We start from the raw sequence: 17,268 nt of genomic DNA, 5'->3' as shown, positions 1-17,268 counted from the left end.
TGTACATCAGGCTGGAACAACCGTCTTTGATGAGAGGAGAGGGCCTAGTACATTACTTACCACCCGCCTACAATGCAGTGCTGAGTTCCCTCCCCAGAGAGACAGTTTTACAACCGTTCACACATAGGCACACATAGCCCCAACAACCCACATGAAGGCCAGTTGGATCAAGGACCTGCACCCACTGTGTTGTTATCTCTTGTTTGTAAAGCACTTTGTAACTTTGTTAAGAAAAGTGCTACACAAATAAAGTTTATTATATTATAGGTGGCCTTTACAACTCTGAAACTCAGAGCTCACGTATTCATAACAACTCTGTAAGGTCACTCCCACACAGAGTTTAAAAGCCTGCAACCGCCCTCCAGTTAGTTAGAACTAAAGAAGCCTCTTGGGTGAGAGGTGAAAGAAACTGAAACACGTCCAGTTGCCTACGATACAGCCTTTAGATGTAATTTAAGATCAGTTGTGGGAGGGTCCCCAGAATCTCAAATAGAAACATTAAACTCTACATTAAAGTCCAATCAGTCCCTTTTGACCAGGTATACAATATAATTGGAGTTTGGCTGATGGATCAAAATGATGAATTTTGTATTTGTCTGTCATTTCTAGTTGATATAAAATACTGATGTAATGTCATTTTGAAACAGTTTCAGACAGCCCCTCAAGCTTTGTGCTCATTGCCATCTAGTTTGAGTATTTGTATTAGAGAGCTTGTCAGTTCCTCTGGGAGTGATGCTTGGACCTGTTCACATTTGGATCACAGGCATTTAAAGCTTCCACCGCTTTGTTTATGACAATATGTGGTTCGAGAGACAATCTGGTGTTTGAACAATTCCTTGGGAGGCTATAACACAAGACTTTTATGAGGTTTTTCTTTTTTTTTTTTTTGCGGAGCTACATCTGCTTTTTCAAACTCTGTGGATATATATATGTTGGGTAGAGTTTTGTGTTTAATGTACTTTTGCCCTCACTTCTGCTCCGACTTCTTGTTCACCACGGGCTGTTCTATTTCTCAGGCTGAGGCCTCTCAGTCGGTGATCATTCTGTTTCATCCCATGTCTATCAGTCTGCTCTACTCCAAACCCCTGTCTGCCTCCTACCTTCTGCCCCCTGGCCATCATCTCAAACAATCACATTCAAGTTTTGGTTCCAAGTAACATAAAGTGGCACAAGCTGAACGACTACCATGTAAAGTTTCCTCGGGCGTTTTGCAGCACGATACAGGAAAACGTCTGGCATGCTTGCCATGTTTCAGGTTGTAGCTTTTCTGCTGGGAGATGATGAATTGTTATTTTTATACGGACGGACTCTTTTGCGTGCACCTACACTCTTTCTGACAGACACACAATTTCTCCTCTTTCATACAGGGGCTAATAAGACAAAACATTGTTTCCAGGTAAGCAAAACAGAGCTGGATATGGCATCTTTCATCTTCCTCTATTCACCGTTTGTATTCCACTCACTTTTCTCCACCTCCAAGCCTCAATAATTGCATTTTCCACATTAGGGCTCAATTCCCTATTGAGTGACAACCACAATAGGTCAAGTGACACTCCTATGTGAGACATCAGCACAAAAAGCACTGAAGATAATACCCCTATTCGGTCTCCAGATAACAATTTAATACATTTTACAGACTTATAGACTCAGTAGGTTTTATAACCCAGCTGGCTCAAATCCTTTTCCTGTGATTGCTGTCATCAGTCCCCTGCTGATGTAGCGGTGGAAAATATAGACCACAGCTGCTTTTTTGATGGCTGCTGTGAAGGATGGGCAAACAGAGCTGTCAATAAAATTAAGGGCAGAGAGGGAGGAAACTCTGAATGGGCACCGAGAGAGATGAAAGGCAAGACTCCGATGAATAAAAGTTGAGCAGTCGGTCCATAATTAGGGCCACAATAAATCTGTTGAAAGTGGATACTTGAAAGTGTCGGAAAGGGAACACTTAGGGATCCTTGGGTGGATTCCAGATGGTTCCCTGAAAAATTAGCAGGCATTTAGTTTTAATTTCCTAATTAGCGCATATTTATTTTTAAAGATTTTATTTTTCCAGTCATTTTCTGACCATTCACTGGCTGCACATTTCACTACCATTCAGACAAGGTCCTTTGAGTTAACTATTGGTTAATCTGGACAAACGTACAACATACAGCGGACGTTTTGACTTGTCAAGGCAGGAGAGGCACAAGCATGACCAATCATGTAAATGATGGCTCCATTCTATTAAGCGTCTCAGAGAACCATGCCAATCAGTGAGCACGTAGCCTGAAACTAGTTCAGCTAAAGGGAATGCCGCCATAATTAACCTCACAAATTAAACCTGTGCTGTCATTTTTTTAAATTCCAGTGACCTTCTCGCCTCTCATAGAATAACACCATGATATCAAAGTCGCCTTTTGGTGAAACACTTGGGACCATGATAAAATGTCTGATGAAATCTTACTACCTTTCAAGACCTCCATACGTCATTGGTTCTCGCCAATGGCGTTTAGCTGCGGAGATTTCTCTTGCATCACTGCGGAAATCCTGCTGATGGAGACAGAAAAAAAAACATGGAGCAAGTCATCAAATAAAAAAAGAACACTGCTTAATTACTTAGCCACTAATGGTGCTTTATAGGCTAACATTAGCAGCCCGTGCTACAACCCTACCAGTCTGCACTGATACCATTTGCAGCAACTTCACTGCTAGACTACAGTTAAATTCTGAATGTCACCTGCAATCAAAGAGGGGGAATGCAATATTTAGGTATGTCAAAATGTGGGACTGTCATGCTCAGTTCAGCCATAAAATGCAGGTAGCTAGCTAGCCAGTAGGTAGTCATCTCAGGAGAGTTCAGAGAGCTTGGGGGGCCATGTAGCTCTAAGACTTTGGCCTACCCCTCCATCCCAACAAGAATCAGGACACACTTCCCCTTGGTGTGAACTCACAACATGGAGGGGTAATGCTAGGTGGTAGAGGCAACTGGTGTTTTGGGATTCTTTTATGCATTTATCTGATTTTTTTTTTTTTTTTTTTTTTTTTGTGATTGAAAGTGTACTGGCTGATGGTCTTTCTAAAAAATGTATTGGTCCCCAGAGATGATGTAGCAAAGAATAAACTGCAGTGACACCTACTGCTGCAGCAATCTTATGTCTAAGATTGTCATGGTCCCTAGAAGATGATTCCTGGGGATTTTGGTGACCTCTTGATTGTTCATTGATAATCTTAACACCATCAGGTCAGAAATGCCACGTGGCTAAAACATCGGAAAACATTTTTGGTTAAATTTTCCTTGCTCTTCCTGGTCATGGTACTCAGTAGGCAAATCTTACATTTTCTGGTGCCACCTGACCCCAGCTTATACACTATCATCAATCATGCCTTCACTGAGTTGTACTAGGGAATCCATCCATTGGGGAGCATGAATCCCTACCATCATGGACACTCCACCAGCAGTCTTTTTGCACCACCTTCAGGCAACAATGTCACCTTTCCACAGAAGTCAGTGTAATTCATAAAAAGCGTATAGCCTATTAATTTGCTGAGCACAGTAGTGCTCTCATGGGGATAAACTGTTGTAAGTATAATGCTCTAATGACCTTTCCTACAGCACCACCTTCAAGTCAAATTATGTTGCATTATCACAGGCAAGGCTCTAAAAATACCAAGATTTTATTACGGCGTTCATCCCGTCCGGCAATATGGCATTGGAACATGCCCTGAATATTTCAGCCTGTACTCTCATTTGCTCTTTTATTTCTGATACTCAGAGTTCAGCATGTAGCTCATGTCTGCTACGTTCTGGGACATTGAAATGAACTACCTGAGCTGGCGTCCACCCATCGACCCTTACCATTAATGAATCCACTACCCTGTCTAATAAGGACTAGATCTAATTAGGGTATTACACACAGACACAAACTAAAATGGACACTAACGTAAAACCTCAAATAACATAATTAGTTTATTTTTACATTTTGATATTACTTTCAAGGACGCGGCTAATTACCTTGGATCATTTCATGAAATATGTCTTTCTTTTTTGGATACGCGGTGCAGATTCAATCATCACTGTAGGAGGTGAGTCCTTGGGAGAGGTAGTCTTTTTTTTTTTTTTGAATAACTTTGAAAGTAGGCGGCTACTGAAGAGTCTGTCTGAAGAGAAGAATCTGTCTACTGTTGTCACTGTGAAAACACTTCAATGACTGCTTTTCTCATATCTCTCCTTCTCCTCGCCTCAATTTCTATTGAAGCCCCAGACTTAAAATAAAGGAAGCAGGACATTTGTCACTTGTCCAAAGCCTGAGAGAACAATTCCTCCTCTGTTTGTTTGTTTCGCCGCCTGCTGGTTACTGGAAAGTAATTTGATTCGGAGTCTGTGATCGATGAGTAACTTCTTGTTCAACCTGCGCTGCTACAGCAAAAATATGAAAAGGTACAACTGTTTTCAGAGCTCTTTCCCAGTATGTGGTATTGCTGATGATACTAGCGATCCTGAAACAGTTTCTCATCCACCAAACTAGCAGTCCTTCATCTGACATTTCTACTTTGATGCTCAAATAAATGGCAAAGGCTGTGCTGCATATAAATCTTTACCTTAATAAATCATTAATCCCGTCTTGCGTCCAAGCCACCCCTGAGAAATCTGTTGAGAAATTTCTACTTTCAGCGCATAAGAACTTGTTTCAAGCCCTCTTTTCAGCTCGACTGCAGTTATTCTGAATTAGACAGATGACTATGTGAACTTTCCTCACTTGAGTGGCCGAACTTTGAACTCGTGGAGCTATTCTTTTGACTGAATATGAGATAGCGTGACACGGGACACTGTCGGAAAAGGTGTACTTGTGCGATGACAGCTCAGTTGTACTCTGCAGCCCTGTCTCTTTCAGCTTGACCTGTTTGACTGCCATCCTGAAGAAAGCCCTGCACGTACCCGCCTCTCTCTGGGAAACAGTGTAGCTGAAGGGCAGATCGTGGCAGGGGTCTGCAGCTCAAATATCCCCGGAAAAAAACAACGGCGTCTTTGATCATTTCTCGCCACAGCAAAAACTCCTGCAGCTCACATTCCCACCCAGAGATTTGTATCACGAGTTCACAGCCACTCGAGTGCATCAGATCAAATCATGTTGTATGGGATTAAATAAGGGTCATAATGCTCTGGAACTTTTGAAATGATGTTCAGAAACAATAACACAGCTGGCGGTTGGATGTAAGCTTTTGCGAGCCTGTAAAAAACCAACCAGCTAACGAGTGAAGTTTGTGAATCTGCAGAAAAGATGGAAGGAGGTAAAAAAAAATAACACTAACTGATTTCGGAAATGAAGAAACACACAAAGGCCTAGTCAAGGTCATGCATACATGAATGCCGCCTGCGAGCGCTGAATGTGGCGAGAGCAGGATGTGACAAACGCGGAACCAAGTTTGGTTGTTTTGAGGGGTCAACCACACACACACACACACACACACACACAAACACATCCTCGCTTTTGGTTGTGTGCGCGACTTTGCCTGACAGAGTTCGCCTTCGTCGAACCCCTCGCAAAACCATCATGCGGTTTTACCTCACCACCGGGAGCAAAACTCGCATTTGACCTTTTGCTCACATAGACTGGGAGTGAGTGGGAGGCACATATCCGCCAGTGTTGGTTTGGCACATGACACCTCGCCCTAAGAGTTCAGCACTCAGAATGCAAGTTCAAAGCAGAAAACCCAAACTTCCAACTCTATGTGTGACATGATAAGTTACAAGCATGAGTTTTGTACGTCTTCACAAACATGCCATCTGGAGTCAGTGGCATGACCTGCTGTTCATCTAAACAAAAGGTGAGTTGTAGCCTCCAGTTGCAGCTCCAAAATAGGTGTTATGTCTCCACTGTAAATGGACAAAGTGTCTTTTCCAGCTTTTCTCATCAAACCTTATAATTTCAAGAAAAGCAAACAGTGTCCAAAGTTACATACATTCATGGCAGTGGTTACCATGCAAGATGCCTACCAGCACATCAAGAGCAGTTTGGGGTTTAGTACCTTGCCTAGGGACACTTCGACATGCAGACCAGAGGAATCTACCAGTGACCCTCCGATAACAAGGCGCTGGCTCAACCCCCTGACCCTCAGCCACCACAGAGAAGCAATGTTTTGTTCGCATTCGACTCAAGAGCATAGGTTTGGCCTCAATATTGGATAGGGACTCACCGAACTCCACCCAAACCAGGCTTTAGTGACTGAGCTGACTTCTAAGACTTGCAAGGGGGCGATTATTAACTACTTCATAGACAATGAATTCATTCAACCATTTAACTTCATAGTTTTCCAACGCTGTCCATCTTATATGCATGATAATACAACCACCACTACACAGTTTAAGTGGGAACTCAGGAGACACAGTCTTACAAAGCTGAGATCCTTGTATTTCGATTTCACGCGAACCATTTCAAGATAAAACCACATCAGGCAGATTCAGTCAACAAACATTCAAACAAACAGGCCAACAGATAAAAAAAAAGTGTTTAAACCAGTAAAATATTGAATCAAAAAAACTGTATTTCATGCATGGAGGATGACAAGATAGTGAGTGGATGCTATTATATTCTTTTATCCATCAAAAAACTCCTTCCAAACACCATTAGTCTCAGTACATGAGATCTGTATTAGCCGCTCTTTGTATAGGACAACAGATGTTATGTGTTCTTTTTCCGTGAGATTGTTATCGAACTTGGTTTTGGATGTAAGGCTATATGAGTTCAAATTGTGTTTTTTTTCCAACATTTCAGCGTGTTCAAGCTCAATGCCAGGAGCACTTACATGGCTTCTGACTAGAGCCTAACCACGCTTCGACAAAAGCTTTGAACTGACTTTGCGATAGGTGTTTTAGGATAATCTAACATACATTTTCAGGAGTAGTAAGAGTTAATATCTTCAGAAAGGCTAAAAAACATGCCATGGGTGGGTGTTCATACGGCATTTTTTTTTTTTTTCTGTGGCAGAAAAGTGCTGGCAGGGCGCCGGGGAGCGCTTGGATTAAGCGCTTGTGTGGTGATAGAAAAAAACTGCTATTGGGACAGAAGTCCTAAAGCTAGTGTTCCAGAATCAAAGAATGAATTTAAAAATCAGAGCGCTCACATAAGAAAATAGCCCAGTGGTGCTAAATGTTGAACGTTTCTATGTCAAAACTCAGCAGGGGGGAGGCTCGGGGAAACAGTTGTTTGCTGCTGGTATATCTCTCTGCTCCGTGGTTCTAAAACATTGAATTCCCTCAAATGTTGGCGAGTCCTCTGCCCGCCCACTTGTAGTGCTGTCCACCGTCTGCTCCTGATGCTGAATTCTGACAAAATAATCTTTATTGCTCTGAAATGTCCCCTAGTGCCAAATGTGTCTGCCAAGGAAGGTCACATCAGACATCATTATACAGATGCGAGGTGTCAGAGCCCTTCACCTTCTTTGTGAGAGTGTGATATTGTCGAGCTGTAAACTCCACACCACCCTGAAAGGAATGACAGGTGTGTTGACCCCTTACCCACAGTGTTGTCACATCTCACATCTTCTGTTCTGGCTCTCTGAGTTACAAAAAGACACTACCTAGCAGTTTCCCTCTCAGAATGGATAAGGTCTTCAAAACTGATGACCCGGTATCCTGCGACATGTGCAAATTAACTTGCCTGTTAAAGAGTCACAGCTGTGCTCACCCTTCGGGACATTTGCATATAAACCAAGCGTCACCGGATGTATCGAAGAGAACAACCTTTTACACCGTTCTTCCTGTTATGCTACGCTGAGCATCTTTCTCTCGAGATGAAAGACTGAAGTAATGAAAAAAAAAAAAAGATATAAGTGCCTTGGTCCTGATCTCGAGGATGTACTATGCTGACTGACACAAAGCTCCTGAGTGCTCCACATATTGCGTCTCTCCAATGTAAAAAAAAAATTGTTGCTTGATGTGAAGGATGCTGCACGTACTGTTCTTCTGCGATGCGGACAGAATAATTTGTGTGATCATGAGAAGAGCATGGATCTGTTCTGTCCTGTAGCTGGAGGACGTGTACCTGATGGCCCAGGGTTAAGCATGTACTTAATATACATACATACATATACATATACATTTTTTTAAACATGCAATACATGGTAATTTAGTCCATAAACGCACAGCATTTGAGTTTGACTAAATTACACTTTTGACTTTTGTGCCCTTGCAACATTCTAAATCACGTCTTGATGGAACCATATGGTGTTTTTTTTTTAGAGAAACGATGTGACAGCATGAATGCATCATAGTTAAGAAATGCTGGCTGCTCACTGTCAGCAGAGAGTCATCAAGCCACATTTTAAAAGTGCGGCTGATGGCTCAAAGAACTATGTAAGGGTATTGGTAAGGGATAATGTCTGACAAGATGTCCTTTATCAGGAATTATTGGACGAACGGCGGCCTCCACAGAGTCCATTGATTCCTGATTACGGTCATCTTGAAGGACATATTCCCGCTTAGACCATGGCCACTTGCCAAAGAGAAAAAAAAAAATTAGACCATTAATTTATATTTTCACACTCTTTGTGAGCAAAATAGAACATTTCTAACATCAAGCAATAACTTTCTCTCCCTGTCAACACTCTGGGGTCCAACTAAATTTGCAATCCCTTGAGGTTCTTATGCAACAGAAAAGTTGTCCACAACTTCAGTAAACAGGATGAACTTTAGATATGACTTGATGACAGGAGATACGCTCAGCTAAGCTCAGCTTATCAGACACACTTTTTGCCTCTTAAGTAGTTCCATGGGTGTGAATCGACACCCTGTAGCCAATCAGCATCAGTGAGCCTACAGACATCTTACTACAGGACACCACACAGAATATTATAGGAAACCATGAGCTGTCTACAATTATTTAACAGAAGACATTGTGGGGGACAGGTCCTGTGAAGGGGGTGTATGTGACAAAGAAAAACCTACACTTAATAGTCCTCAACCGCCTGGGAGTAGGGAGTTGCTGCAGCACCCACAGCACCTTCTCGCAGCTGTGTCTCTAGACTCTGAATCTAACACAGTGGATCATTTAGCAGGTAAAGACTGCAGGAGGAAGTGAAGACTAAAACAGAGCTAAAAGGAGAGTGAATATCGGACTTGATCTAGATGGGACTCGCATGAGACCGCGCTTTGTTCTATGGACGAGTAAGACGGCAACATGCCATAACTGCTTCACTCATATGACAGGGCTGTGTGTCTTTTCCCTTGTTTTGGAGTTTGTCAGCCACCCTGATGACAAAAATAAATGCAGCCTTTAAAGTGGGGTTTGAAAACCTCATACGGGGTATCTAATACATTTATGTAGGTAGTTTTAATGTTAATGAAAAAATCATGTTAATCTTTTCAGGGCAGATTAATGAAATAGAATTATTAATTTGCACTCCGAATTACAGCTTTATAAAAGCGTATATGCACATATAATTGCACACATTTTTACTAATATCTTAATTGCATAATTCAAGTTCAAGTTTAATCAGTCACTTTGGAAGTAGTGTTTAAAGGCAATCACTGAGTAACTGTTAAGTTATAATTAACCAGTAAGTAGTGCATAATTATTCTGGTGGTGTGCCTCAGTGTCCCTGGTGTTGTATATATGGACTCAGGTGATTTTTTTTTTAAAGAATGCAAAAGAAGGAAGCACAAGTTTGATGTATTTCTGCTTTAAATGGCATGTAATTCACAGTGCTCTTATCTGCAATCTTGAGTCTCCCTGCTGTAAATGAGCGGTCGCAAAAGTAAACATTTCTGTGAGAGGCTCAGTCTATTTCTGAAGTGTTCTGGTGTCAGGAGACGCACTGAGGCTGCTTTATTGAGTGGAATAGACTAAATTGGTTTGTTTTGGCATTTATACGCTAAATTAGGTTTACATTGCTGTGCTGGTTAATTTTTAACTTCAGGATGCAGATCCACATCCGCAGAGAATCCAACTGCATTAAGTGTGCGTCAGCCGGCTGCCACAGAAACAACATTATGTTTTGCCTGATGCAATAAGGCATGTGTTTGTTACTAGGAATGAGTTCTAATGCATAAAACTGCACTCTTCTTGTGTTGAGTATAACTTGTTTTTTCACCGATCTGGTCTTGCTTTCCATCCAGTGCATGCTGGGACAGGCTCCAGCCCTCCTGCCCCTGAGAAGGAACAGATGGGCAAAGAAAATTAATGAGTGAATAAATGAGGAGCTGCAGGTATGCTTGACTAGGCTGCACAGGGATTCTTAAGGACTGAAGGAACAGTACACTTGAATAGTTCAAATGCATCCATCTATGGTCTAGTATTAAAACTTATACATTGTTATGACTTTAGATTATAATTTTTCTGATTGTAATTATGAAAACATGTTCCAGATCAGGTGTTTTTTTTCATGACAATACTACAACAAACACTACTTTGTTATGCTAATGTGTCACAATAAATGTTGATCACTCCTTCTATTTATGATTGTTTTTTTTTACCAAATATTTGCGATCTTTTTCCTGTCAGACATGTTTATTGCAGCATTTAAATGACACCAATCATAGCTGTCCACCGCAATAACATGCATGTCAGTTCAATGTGTCTATTTGCAACAAGGGCCAGAGCGAAGATGAATAAGACGCCTCAAAAATACATACATTATTATAGAATTCATTTGTATTTAACAAACCCATCTGCAGCAGTCCACCGTGGTTCCACAGTCAGGTACATCTGTAGTCTGGCACATACAGTGTTACTGACTCCATGGTTACCATCTTTGAGTAATGTCATGCACACTGTTTTGCAGATGCAATTTTTTTCCAATATAAATTGCCAGACACAGTTACCACAACAACACAATAGTGGGGGACAGACACTTTTTGGGGGGCGGAAATGCAACAAAGTGACAGCCACTTTTCCATGTTTAAATGTAGTATTTTTCTTCCTCCTATAAGATGCTCACAACACTCTCTGCTACCACATTACTGCTGTCTGATCATGTAACTCTGGTTTGTGGGTTGAAGTGTGGGACATTTCTCTGTCATTTGTTGAAGGAAGGGTCTGTTTCATTGGCAGACTGAATGCCATCAAAAGACAGTGTGAATGTGGCTAGTGTACTAGGAGATAAGCTTGCCAGAGGACTTATTTCAAGACCTTTATTACCCATAATGCAACATGGCCATTGAGTGCCATCACTAGATGTAATTTATTAGATTACGTGCATCTCCTGGTGCCACAAAAACCTTAGTCTATATAGTGTTAGTATTATTTTGTCACATATGCATTGGTGGCATTACCCTTTAAAATGATTCTGTTAAAAATTCTCCACCATACTACAGTGAGAACAAATGAGCTCTAATACACCAAAACACAGATGAAACACAACCATTAAAAAAAAAGCACCAATGCTTAGTTAACACATTTTGGTCAGACTAAAGACTGAATACTTTTTTGACGTGAGTTTTTAAGAATTCAAGACCTCAGTTGCTTATTTTGATGGTCTGACAGTACACCCTGCTCAGTATCATATAAAATGCACAAGCACTTAAACAACTACCACCTAATTACTGTAAGTATGCTGGAAATGAACCCTGCCAACCGCCTTAACTTACTTTTCTCACTTTCCTGCATTTTAATTTCTTGTTAAAATGCATTTAACAGTCTACCCAACTGTGTTCTCATTGTACCTCTTGCTTATGTGTCCCTTGATAAAGATTCTTGGAGGAAAAAAAAAAAAAAAAGAAAACAGAACGGACAGATGAGCACACACGCAGAACAGAGACTTTTCAATTCGGCAGGTGTTGTGATGACCCTCTGTAAGCTGGAAGTGGTAATCCTCCCCTGCAGCACCCACTGATCACACACCCATGAATGCTGCCCTTAAAAGCATAAACATTTGCCCACTCTTCCACTTGAGCTATGCTTTTAATTTAAATGGAGTGTGCTTGACTATGTCTCTCTTAAACTCTTAGCCCAAACTAATGCAGGCCGTGCAGATATTAAAACATGATGTTTGAATACATTTACAGACTTTTTAAGCCGTTAGAACCACTCTGTCTTTTGCTTTATTCATGTTTTACCTCAAGAACCTTACAATTCCTTTTTTTTAATTTATTTATTTATTTTTTGCATCAAGGACCAGGAATGATTATCTTTGCTCTAACTCAAAGCCTTCTGCTGTACACCACCTCATTCTTTCGGGGGCCTGGGCTCTCTTGGATCGACTCAGAATGGGAGTGCGTATCACAACCAGGCAGCTGGCCATTGTTGTCAAAGTTAGCAGACAGGAACACAGTCAACAGAGCCCAGACCACCACTGAAGCCTAACAGCCCTCGCAATCAGCTACCACTTTTCGCGGTCTTCACTGCACTGACATAATAGTTATATAAGAGAAGCCAAAGTGTGGCCTGATGGTGGTGATTTTTCCTTGTGGGAGTGTGAACGTACACAACAGCTCTCATGCCAATTCAGTCATTAGCCTTCAAAATATGTTGAGCGCAGACAAAGAAAACAAACACAGATGGATGGAAAGGACCAGATAACCTTGTTGGTCAAGTCAAATAGATAAAAATCACAGAGAAGAATATGTTCCCTTTTTGCTTCTAATCACAAAAAAGACATTTAATGTGAGTTGTTATGTGAGTTGCTGATGGCTGCAGTGCGGTTAGCTGCTGAAAGCCGCTCTCTGGACGCAGCTGAGATTTGCTGAACACTCTAATCGACCCTCTCCAAGCAGCAAATATTTGTCCAAAAGTCGATATATATATTTGACGCTCGGCTCGTCTTCGAAAAGTAAATGTTGCAGAGGGGACGTGTGCATCCTTCCAGCTATAAACGACACCGTCAACTTCCGTTATGAGAATTTATTTTTCAAAGAAAACTGACAAAAGAAAGACATTAGCGCAAGATTATGTATTTGGACAGAGTCAAATAATACAGTCCTATTTTCATTCATTCCATTATATTTTTTTTAAAAAGCCTGCAGTTTAAGGCCATTACCATATGAATCAAATCAATTTTATTCATATAGCCCAAAATCACAATCACATGGCCTCAGCGAATGTTCCAGTAAATATTGGTCTTGAAACAAACGATGAATAAATATTTTGTAAGATAAATGGTTACACATATTTCTTTTCTTTTACGTTGTAAAGGACAGAACACACACACTCACAAATACACACACACCATGCACTGATTATGTTTTTATCCATGGCAATTGCTGCCTGTGAAAGCTTACACTTACATTTAACTGCATTTATAAAGCAGTAATTTCAATGATTATTGCTTATTCAAAGGTGCAGTATGTAAGACGTGTTTTTTGATGTTCAAACATTAATTACAATCACCAACAGAATGCAAAGACACAACATTTCTGATATTATGCAAAAGATGTCTATGTATTGTGTTGCATAGAAATCTATTCAAGTTAACATGTTAACCAGCTAGCCCCTGGCCACTTTGTGAGGTGATGTCCTATTATAAACAACACAAACACTCTCCCGGCGCTCTGAGCTCTCAGTCCAGGCAGAGTCAACAAACACCACTGGTAGCTGCATGGGTAACTGGGCAGCTAAAATTAGCAGCAGTGTGCGGTTACTCTGGTGACATGCTGCCCCCTCTTGGCTTGGAGTGTGAATTAGACAGGGGGCCAATTTTGGCACAAATTACTCTGTTTTGGGATATTTGAAAACATGACAATGTAAACATCCCCTCGTGTTTTGACTTGAAACGTAAATGACAATACACTGTGAAAAAAAAAGTGGCAATGAACTAATCTCATCCATTTTTTGTCAGACTACTGTTTCCAAAATTGCAAAGCAAAAACAAAATTTCATGACAAAATAGCTTAAAGGCACCATTTGTGGGAAAAAAAAAGAAAAAAGAAAAAAAAAAAAAAGATCCAATCTCATTTCCCAGTGGTCCAAAGTTCAGCTGCTAGTGATGTAAAAGCCATCAATCCCATGGCTGGTAGCTTTTTCAGCTGCACAGCTAACTGAGCTAACAGTAGCCACAGTCATGGACGTATAAACAGAATACAGTGAGCAGTGGGATGCAAATTCTTGCATATTTCACCATGAATGTGTCAGAGGTTATACACTCTGTATATATACTGTCCAGACATATACAGTATGTCCACTTTATCTTTGGCGCTCCTTCTTTCTGCATACTCCTACTCTCAGCACAGATCCCTGCTGCAACACCACCTCTTCATGCTCCTTCCACCTCCCCTGCCTCCCCCCACATTAGCATTTAGATGTTGTTGGATGTTCGTTCAAATGCTTTGTATCTGAGGCCGTGCCGGAGGGGTCTGTGAGCTCAGAGACAGTCAAACCCTCTTAGGTTTGTGTTGGGAGCATTTCGAGGGCAGAGCCACCACCAAACCCAGAACGACTGCTGCAATAAAAAGTCAAATCCTTGATGTGAGTGTCTTGTCTGAAATTTATTCAAGTGAAGGTCTCGGCCCTCCACCCATTCTGGCACGATGTCAAATCCTGCCTGTTACGAGACATCTAAGACCTCAAAGATGTCTGGGAAAGGACAGTGAAGCCCTTTAGGCATCATGTCCAATCAATACTCTTTTTGGTGTGTGACATTAACAGATCAGTGGAGCCATGAAATAGAAAGCCAAAGAGTTCAGCTCATGCTGTTATCCACTCTCCACTCTTAAAAGTGATCTTCCGCGTTACTTCCAATAAGTCACTGACTTGCTATCTCTATTTTTTTTTTTTTTTCTTTCTGGAGGTGCCAATAAAATAAGCGGGGGGAATCAGACAAAATAAAGCCTTGTAACAGCAGGAAGCCTGACAAAGCAGAGTGTGTAGCCTCTGGTGGAGTGCAGCACATGCAGGCAGTCAAGATGTCTCCATGTAGCCAGCTGTTCGACACTCTCTCTTAATCTGTATGCAGGCTCATTTAGCAATGGGCTGCCGTGGATTTGGTTTTCTCAGGCGGAGTCATTGCTGTGAAGGTCAGCTAAAATCTATGCTCCTGGGAGGCCCCAAAAATAGATGGGAGTGGAACCCTGGAGTACATCTGTGAACGAGCTGGCAGGATAGCAGTGGTGGTTAGTAACAGAGTACATTTATTCAAGTAGCTACTTGTACTTTACCTGAATATTCTCACTTCACAATATTTCATAGAGAAATATTATGCAACATTTTTTGAAAGTGTCACTTTCCAGGTTAAACGAGATCTTTTGTTATTTTATTTTTTGTCTTTCCTTCAGTGTTTTATGTTCTAAAGATCTTGAAACTGTGAAAAGTCAAAGTCAGCACCGACAGAAAACACTGCTCCCGAAGTGCCTTAAACGCTTCATCAGTAGTCTCGCCTTGAATTACACAACTCTGTGACATTGCATTATCACCATGTCACACACCTGCGTAGTGTATGTCTAGCAGCTAGTTTGGCATTAATACAAATGAATTCAACACAGCTGCCCTGTTGTTGTTAGCGGTGCTGGGTCAGGCGTGTGTGAGCTGACCAATCAGTGCAGACTGGTTAATCTCTCTTAAAGAGACGGGAAACTAAAACAGAGCATTTCAGACAGAGATGCTGCTGAACTGGACAGTATGAGAAAACTGATCTGTTTATTGAGCACTGAAGCATGTAAACCCTTTTCCAGTTGTGCTCAAAAAGAAGTAGCTCATGCAAAGCGTTGTCTGACCACATCAGGAGACAAAACCTTGTGCTTTTTCTGACAGTCTCTCCCAGAAGGTGTTCATAGTGTTTGCACTCGGTTGTACACATGAACATTCCCGCAAATAGTTGCGTAACAAATGATCAAAGAGAGCTTGAGAGAGAATTTTAAGCCCAGCTTAATTTTTCACCTTCACACAGCCGACCAATCGTGACATGAGGTGTATATATAGAAATAACTGGGTGCAACCGTCCAAATTAGACATTGGGAGGTGTGTGTGTGTGTGTATGTGTGTGTGTGCGCGTGTGTGTGTTTGTGTCTGTGAGAGAGAGAGAGAGAGAAAAAGAGAGAGAGAGAGAGAGAGAGAGAGAGGGAGAGAGACTTATAAACTCCTTAGGTGGTTTCATTTAAATCCATGTTTGAGGCCAATGGAGGTAAAATTGTCCCAAAAAAGATAAGATTAGAGAAAGAGAATACAATTTTATGCAGCAGAACTCTATTTTTCTCTCTTCCCTGCCCCAATAACCATCTTACAAGCCCTCAGATTCATCTTGATACTGAGTTGAAGGGGCCTGCAGATTGCAGATTGGGATTTGGGCAGCCTGTGATCATTTTACTTCTCTTTGTACCATTCGGCTGGTTTACCCACTGAGACAGTTTGGCTATGTTCCACTCAGTATATACTTATCATTGAGATTGACAATGCACAGAGTCTAACAGGCTTGACAGTTGGTGAGTGATATGATAGACAAAACCTAATGACAGTTCATTTCAACTGGACTGAACAACCTTATTTCATTTCATATAGCATGCCTTGTAACAGCCAACCATCCATGTAACAGAAGACTAAAGGAAAATCTTAGGTCTTGTTTTCAGCCGCGGAATATGTATTTGTACATTTACAGGAATAAAAACTGGGATACTTTGTATTTGTTTGTATGGCACAGCGTGCATTCATCAACACTGACGTGAATAACATCATAAATGTGCTTTATTTTCAGCTTGACAGCTAATTTGCACCCGCTGTCCCAGACACAACTAAAAATGACAAATGATGAAAAGCATTTTCTACATAATTACATTACAATGAGACGAAGAGAGATAATAAATGGGATGAGATGTAACAGAACACTTTGCGAAAACAATCTCAAAGTAACAATACAGCCGGACAAGTATAAAATACTACAAACAAGTTCATCAATAAAAAGGCAGCAGATCATTAAAATATGTGTCTGACTAGATTCAAACAATATGACTATCAAAATGATGAATGTTGTGCATTTCCTTACTTTCATAGGCATTTCTCTTGCTACTCTCATGGATCATAATTAACATTTCATGATAACTGAGTAGATTAGAGGCAACAGATCTGGGCTACCAGCTGTAAGACAAAACTGGCAACAGAGGACGCTGGGCCTTGATATTAGATTGGGAACCAATGAACTAAACTATCTCACGGTTCTAGATTCTTTTATTTGTAAATCAGCAGCACAGGATTGTACCAAGAAATGTAAGTTGTAGTCTCTTCATGCTACACAAGATAAACTTTTTCTTAATTGTGGAATGTTGGTGATGAATTGAGGGGTCTCACAGCCTTGGGAAAGAAGCTGCTTAGTAGTCCAGTGCTATGGCAGCGGATACTTCTGTATCTATTGCCAGACGACAGCAGGGTGAAT

Source organism: Acanthopagrus latus, chromosome 21 (genome assembly GCF_904848185.1).
Source record: "Acanthopagrus latus isolate v.2019 chromosome 21, fAcaLat1.1, whole genome shotgun sequence".
NCBI classification, from domain to species: domain Eukaryota; kingdom Metazoa; phylum Chordata; class Actinopteri; order Spariformes; family Sparidae; genus Acanthopagrus; species Acanthopagrus latus.
Note: the sequence above shows the minus strand (reverse complement) of the source record.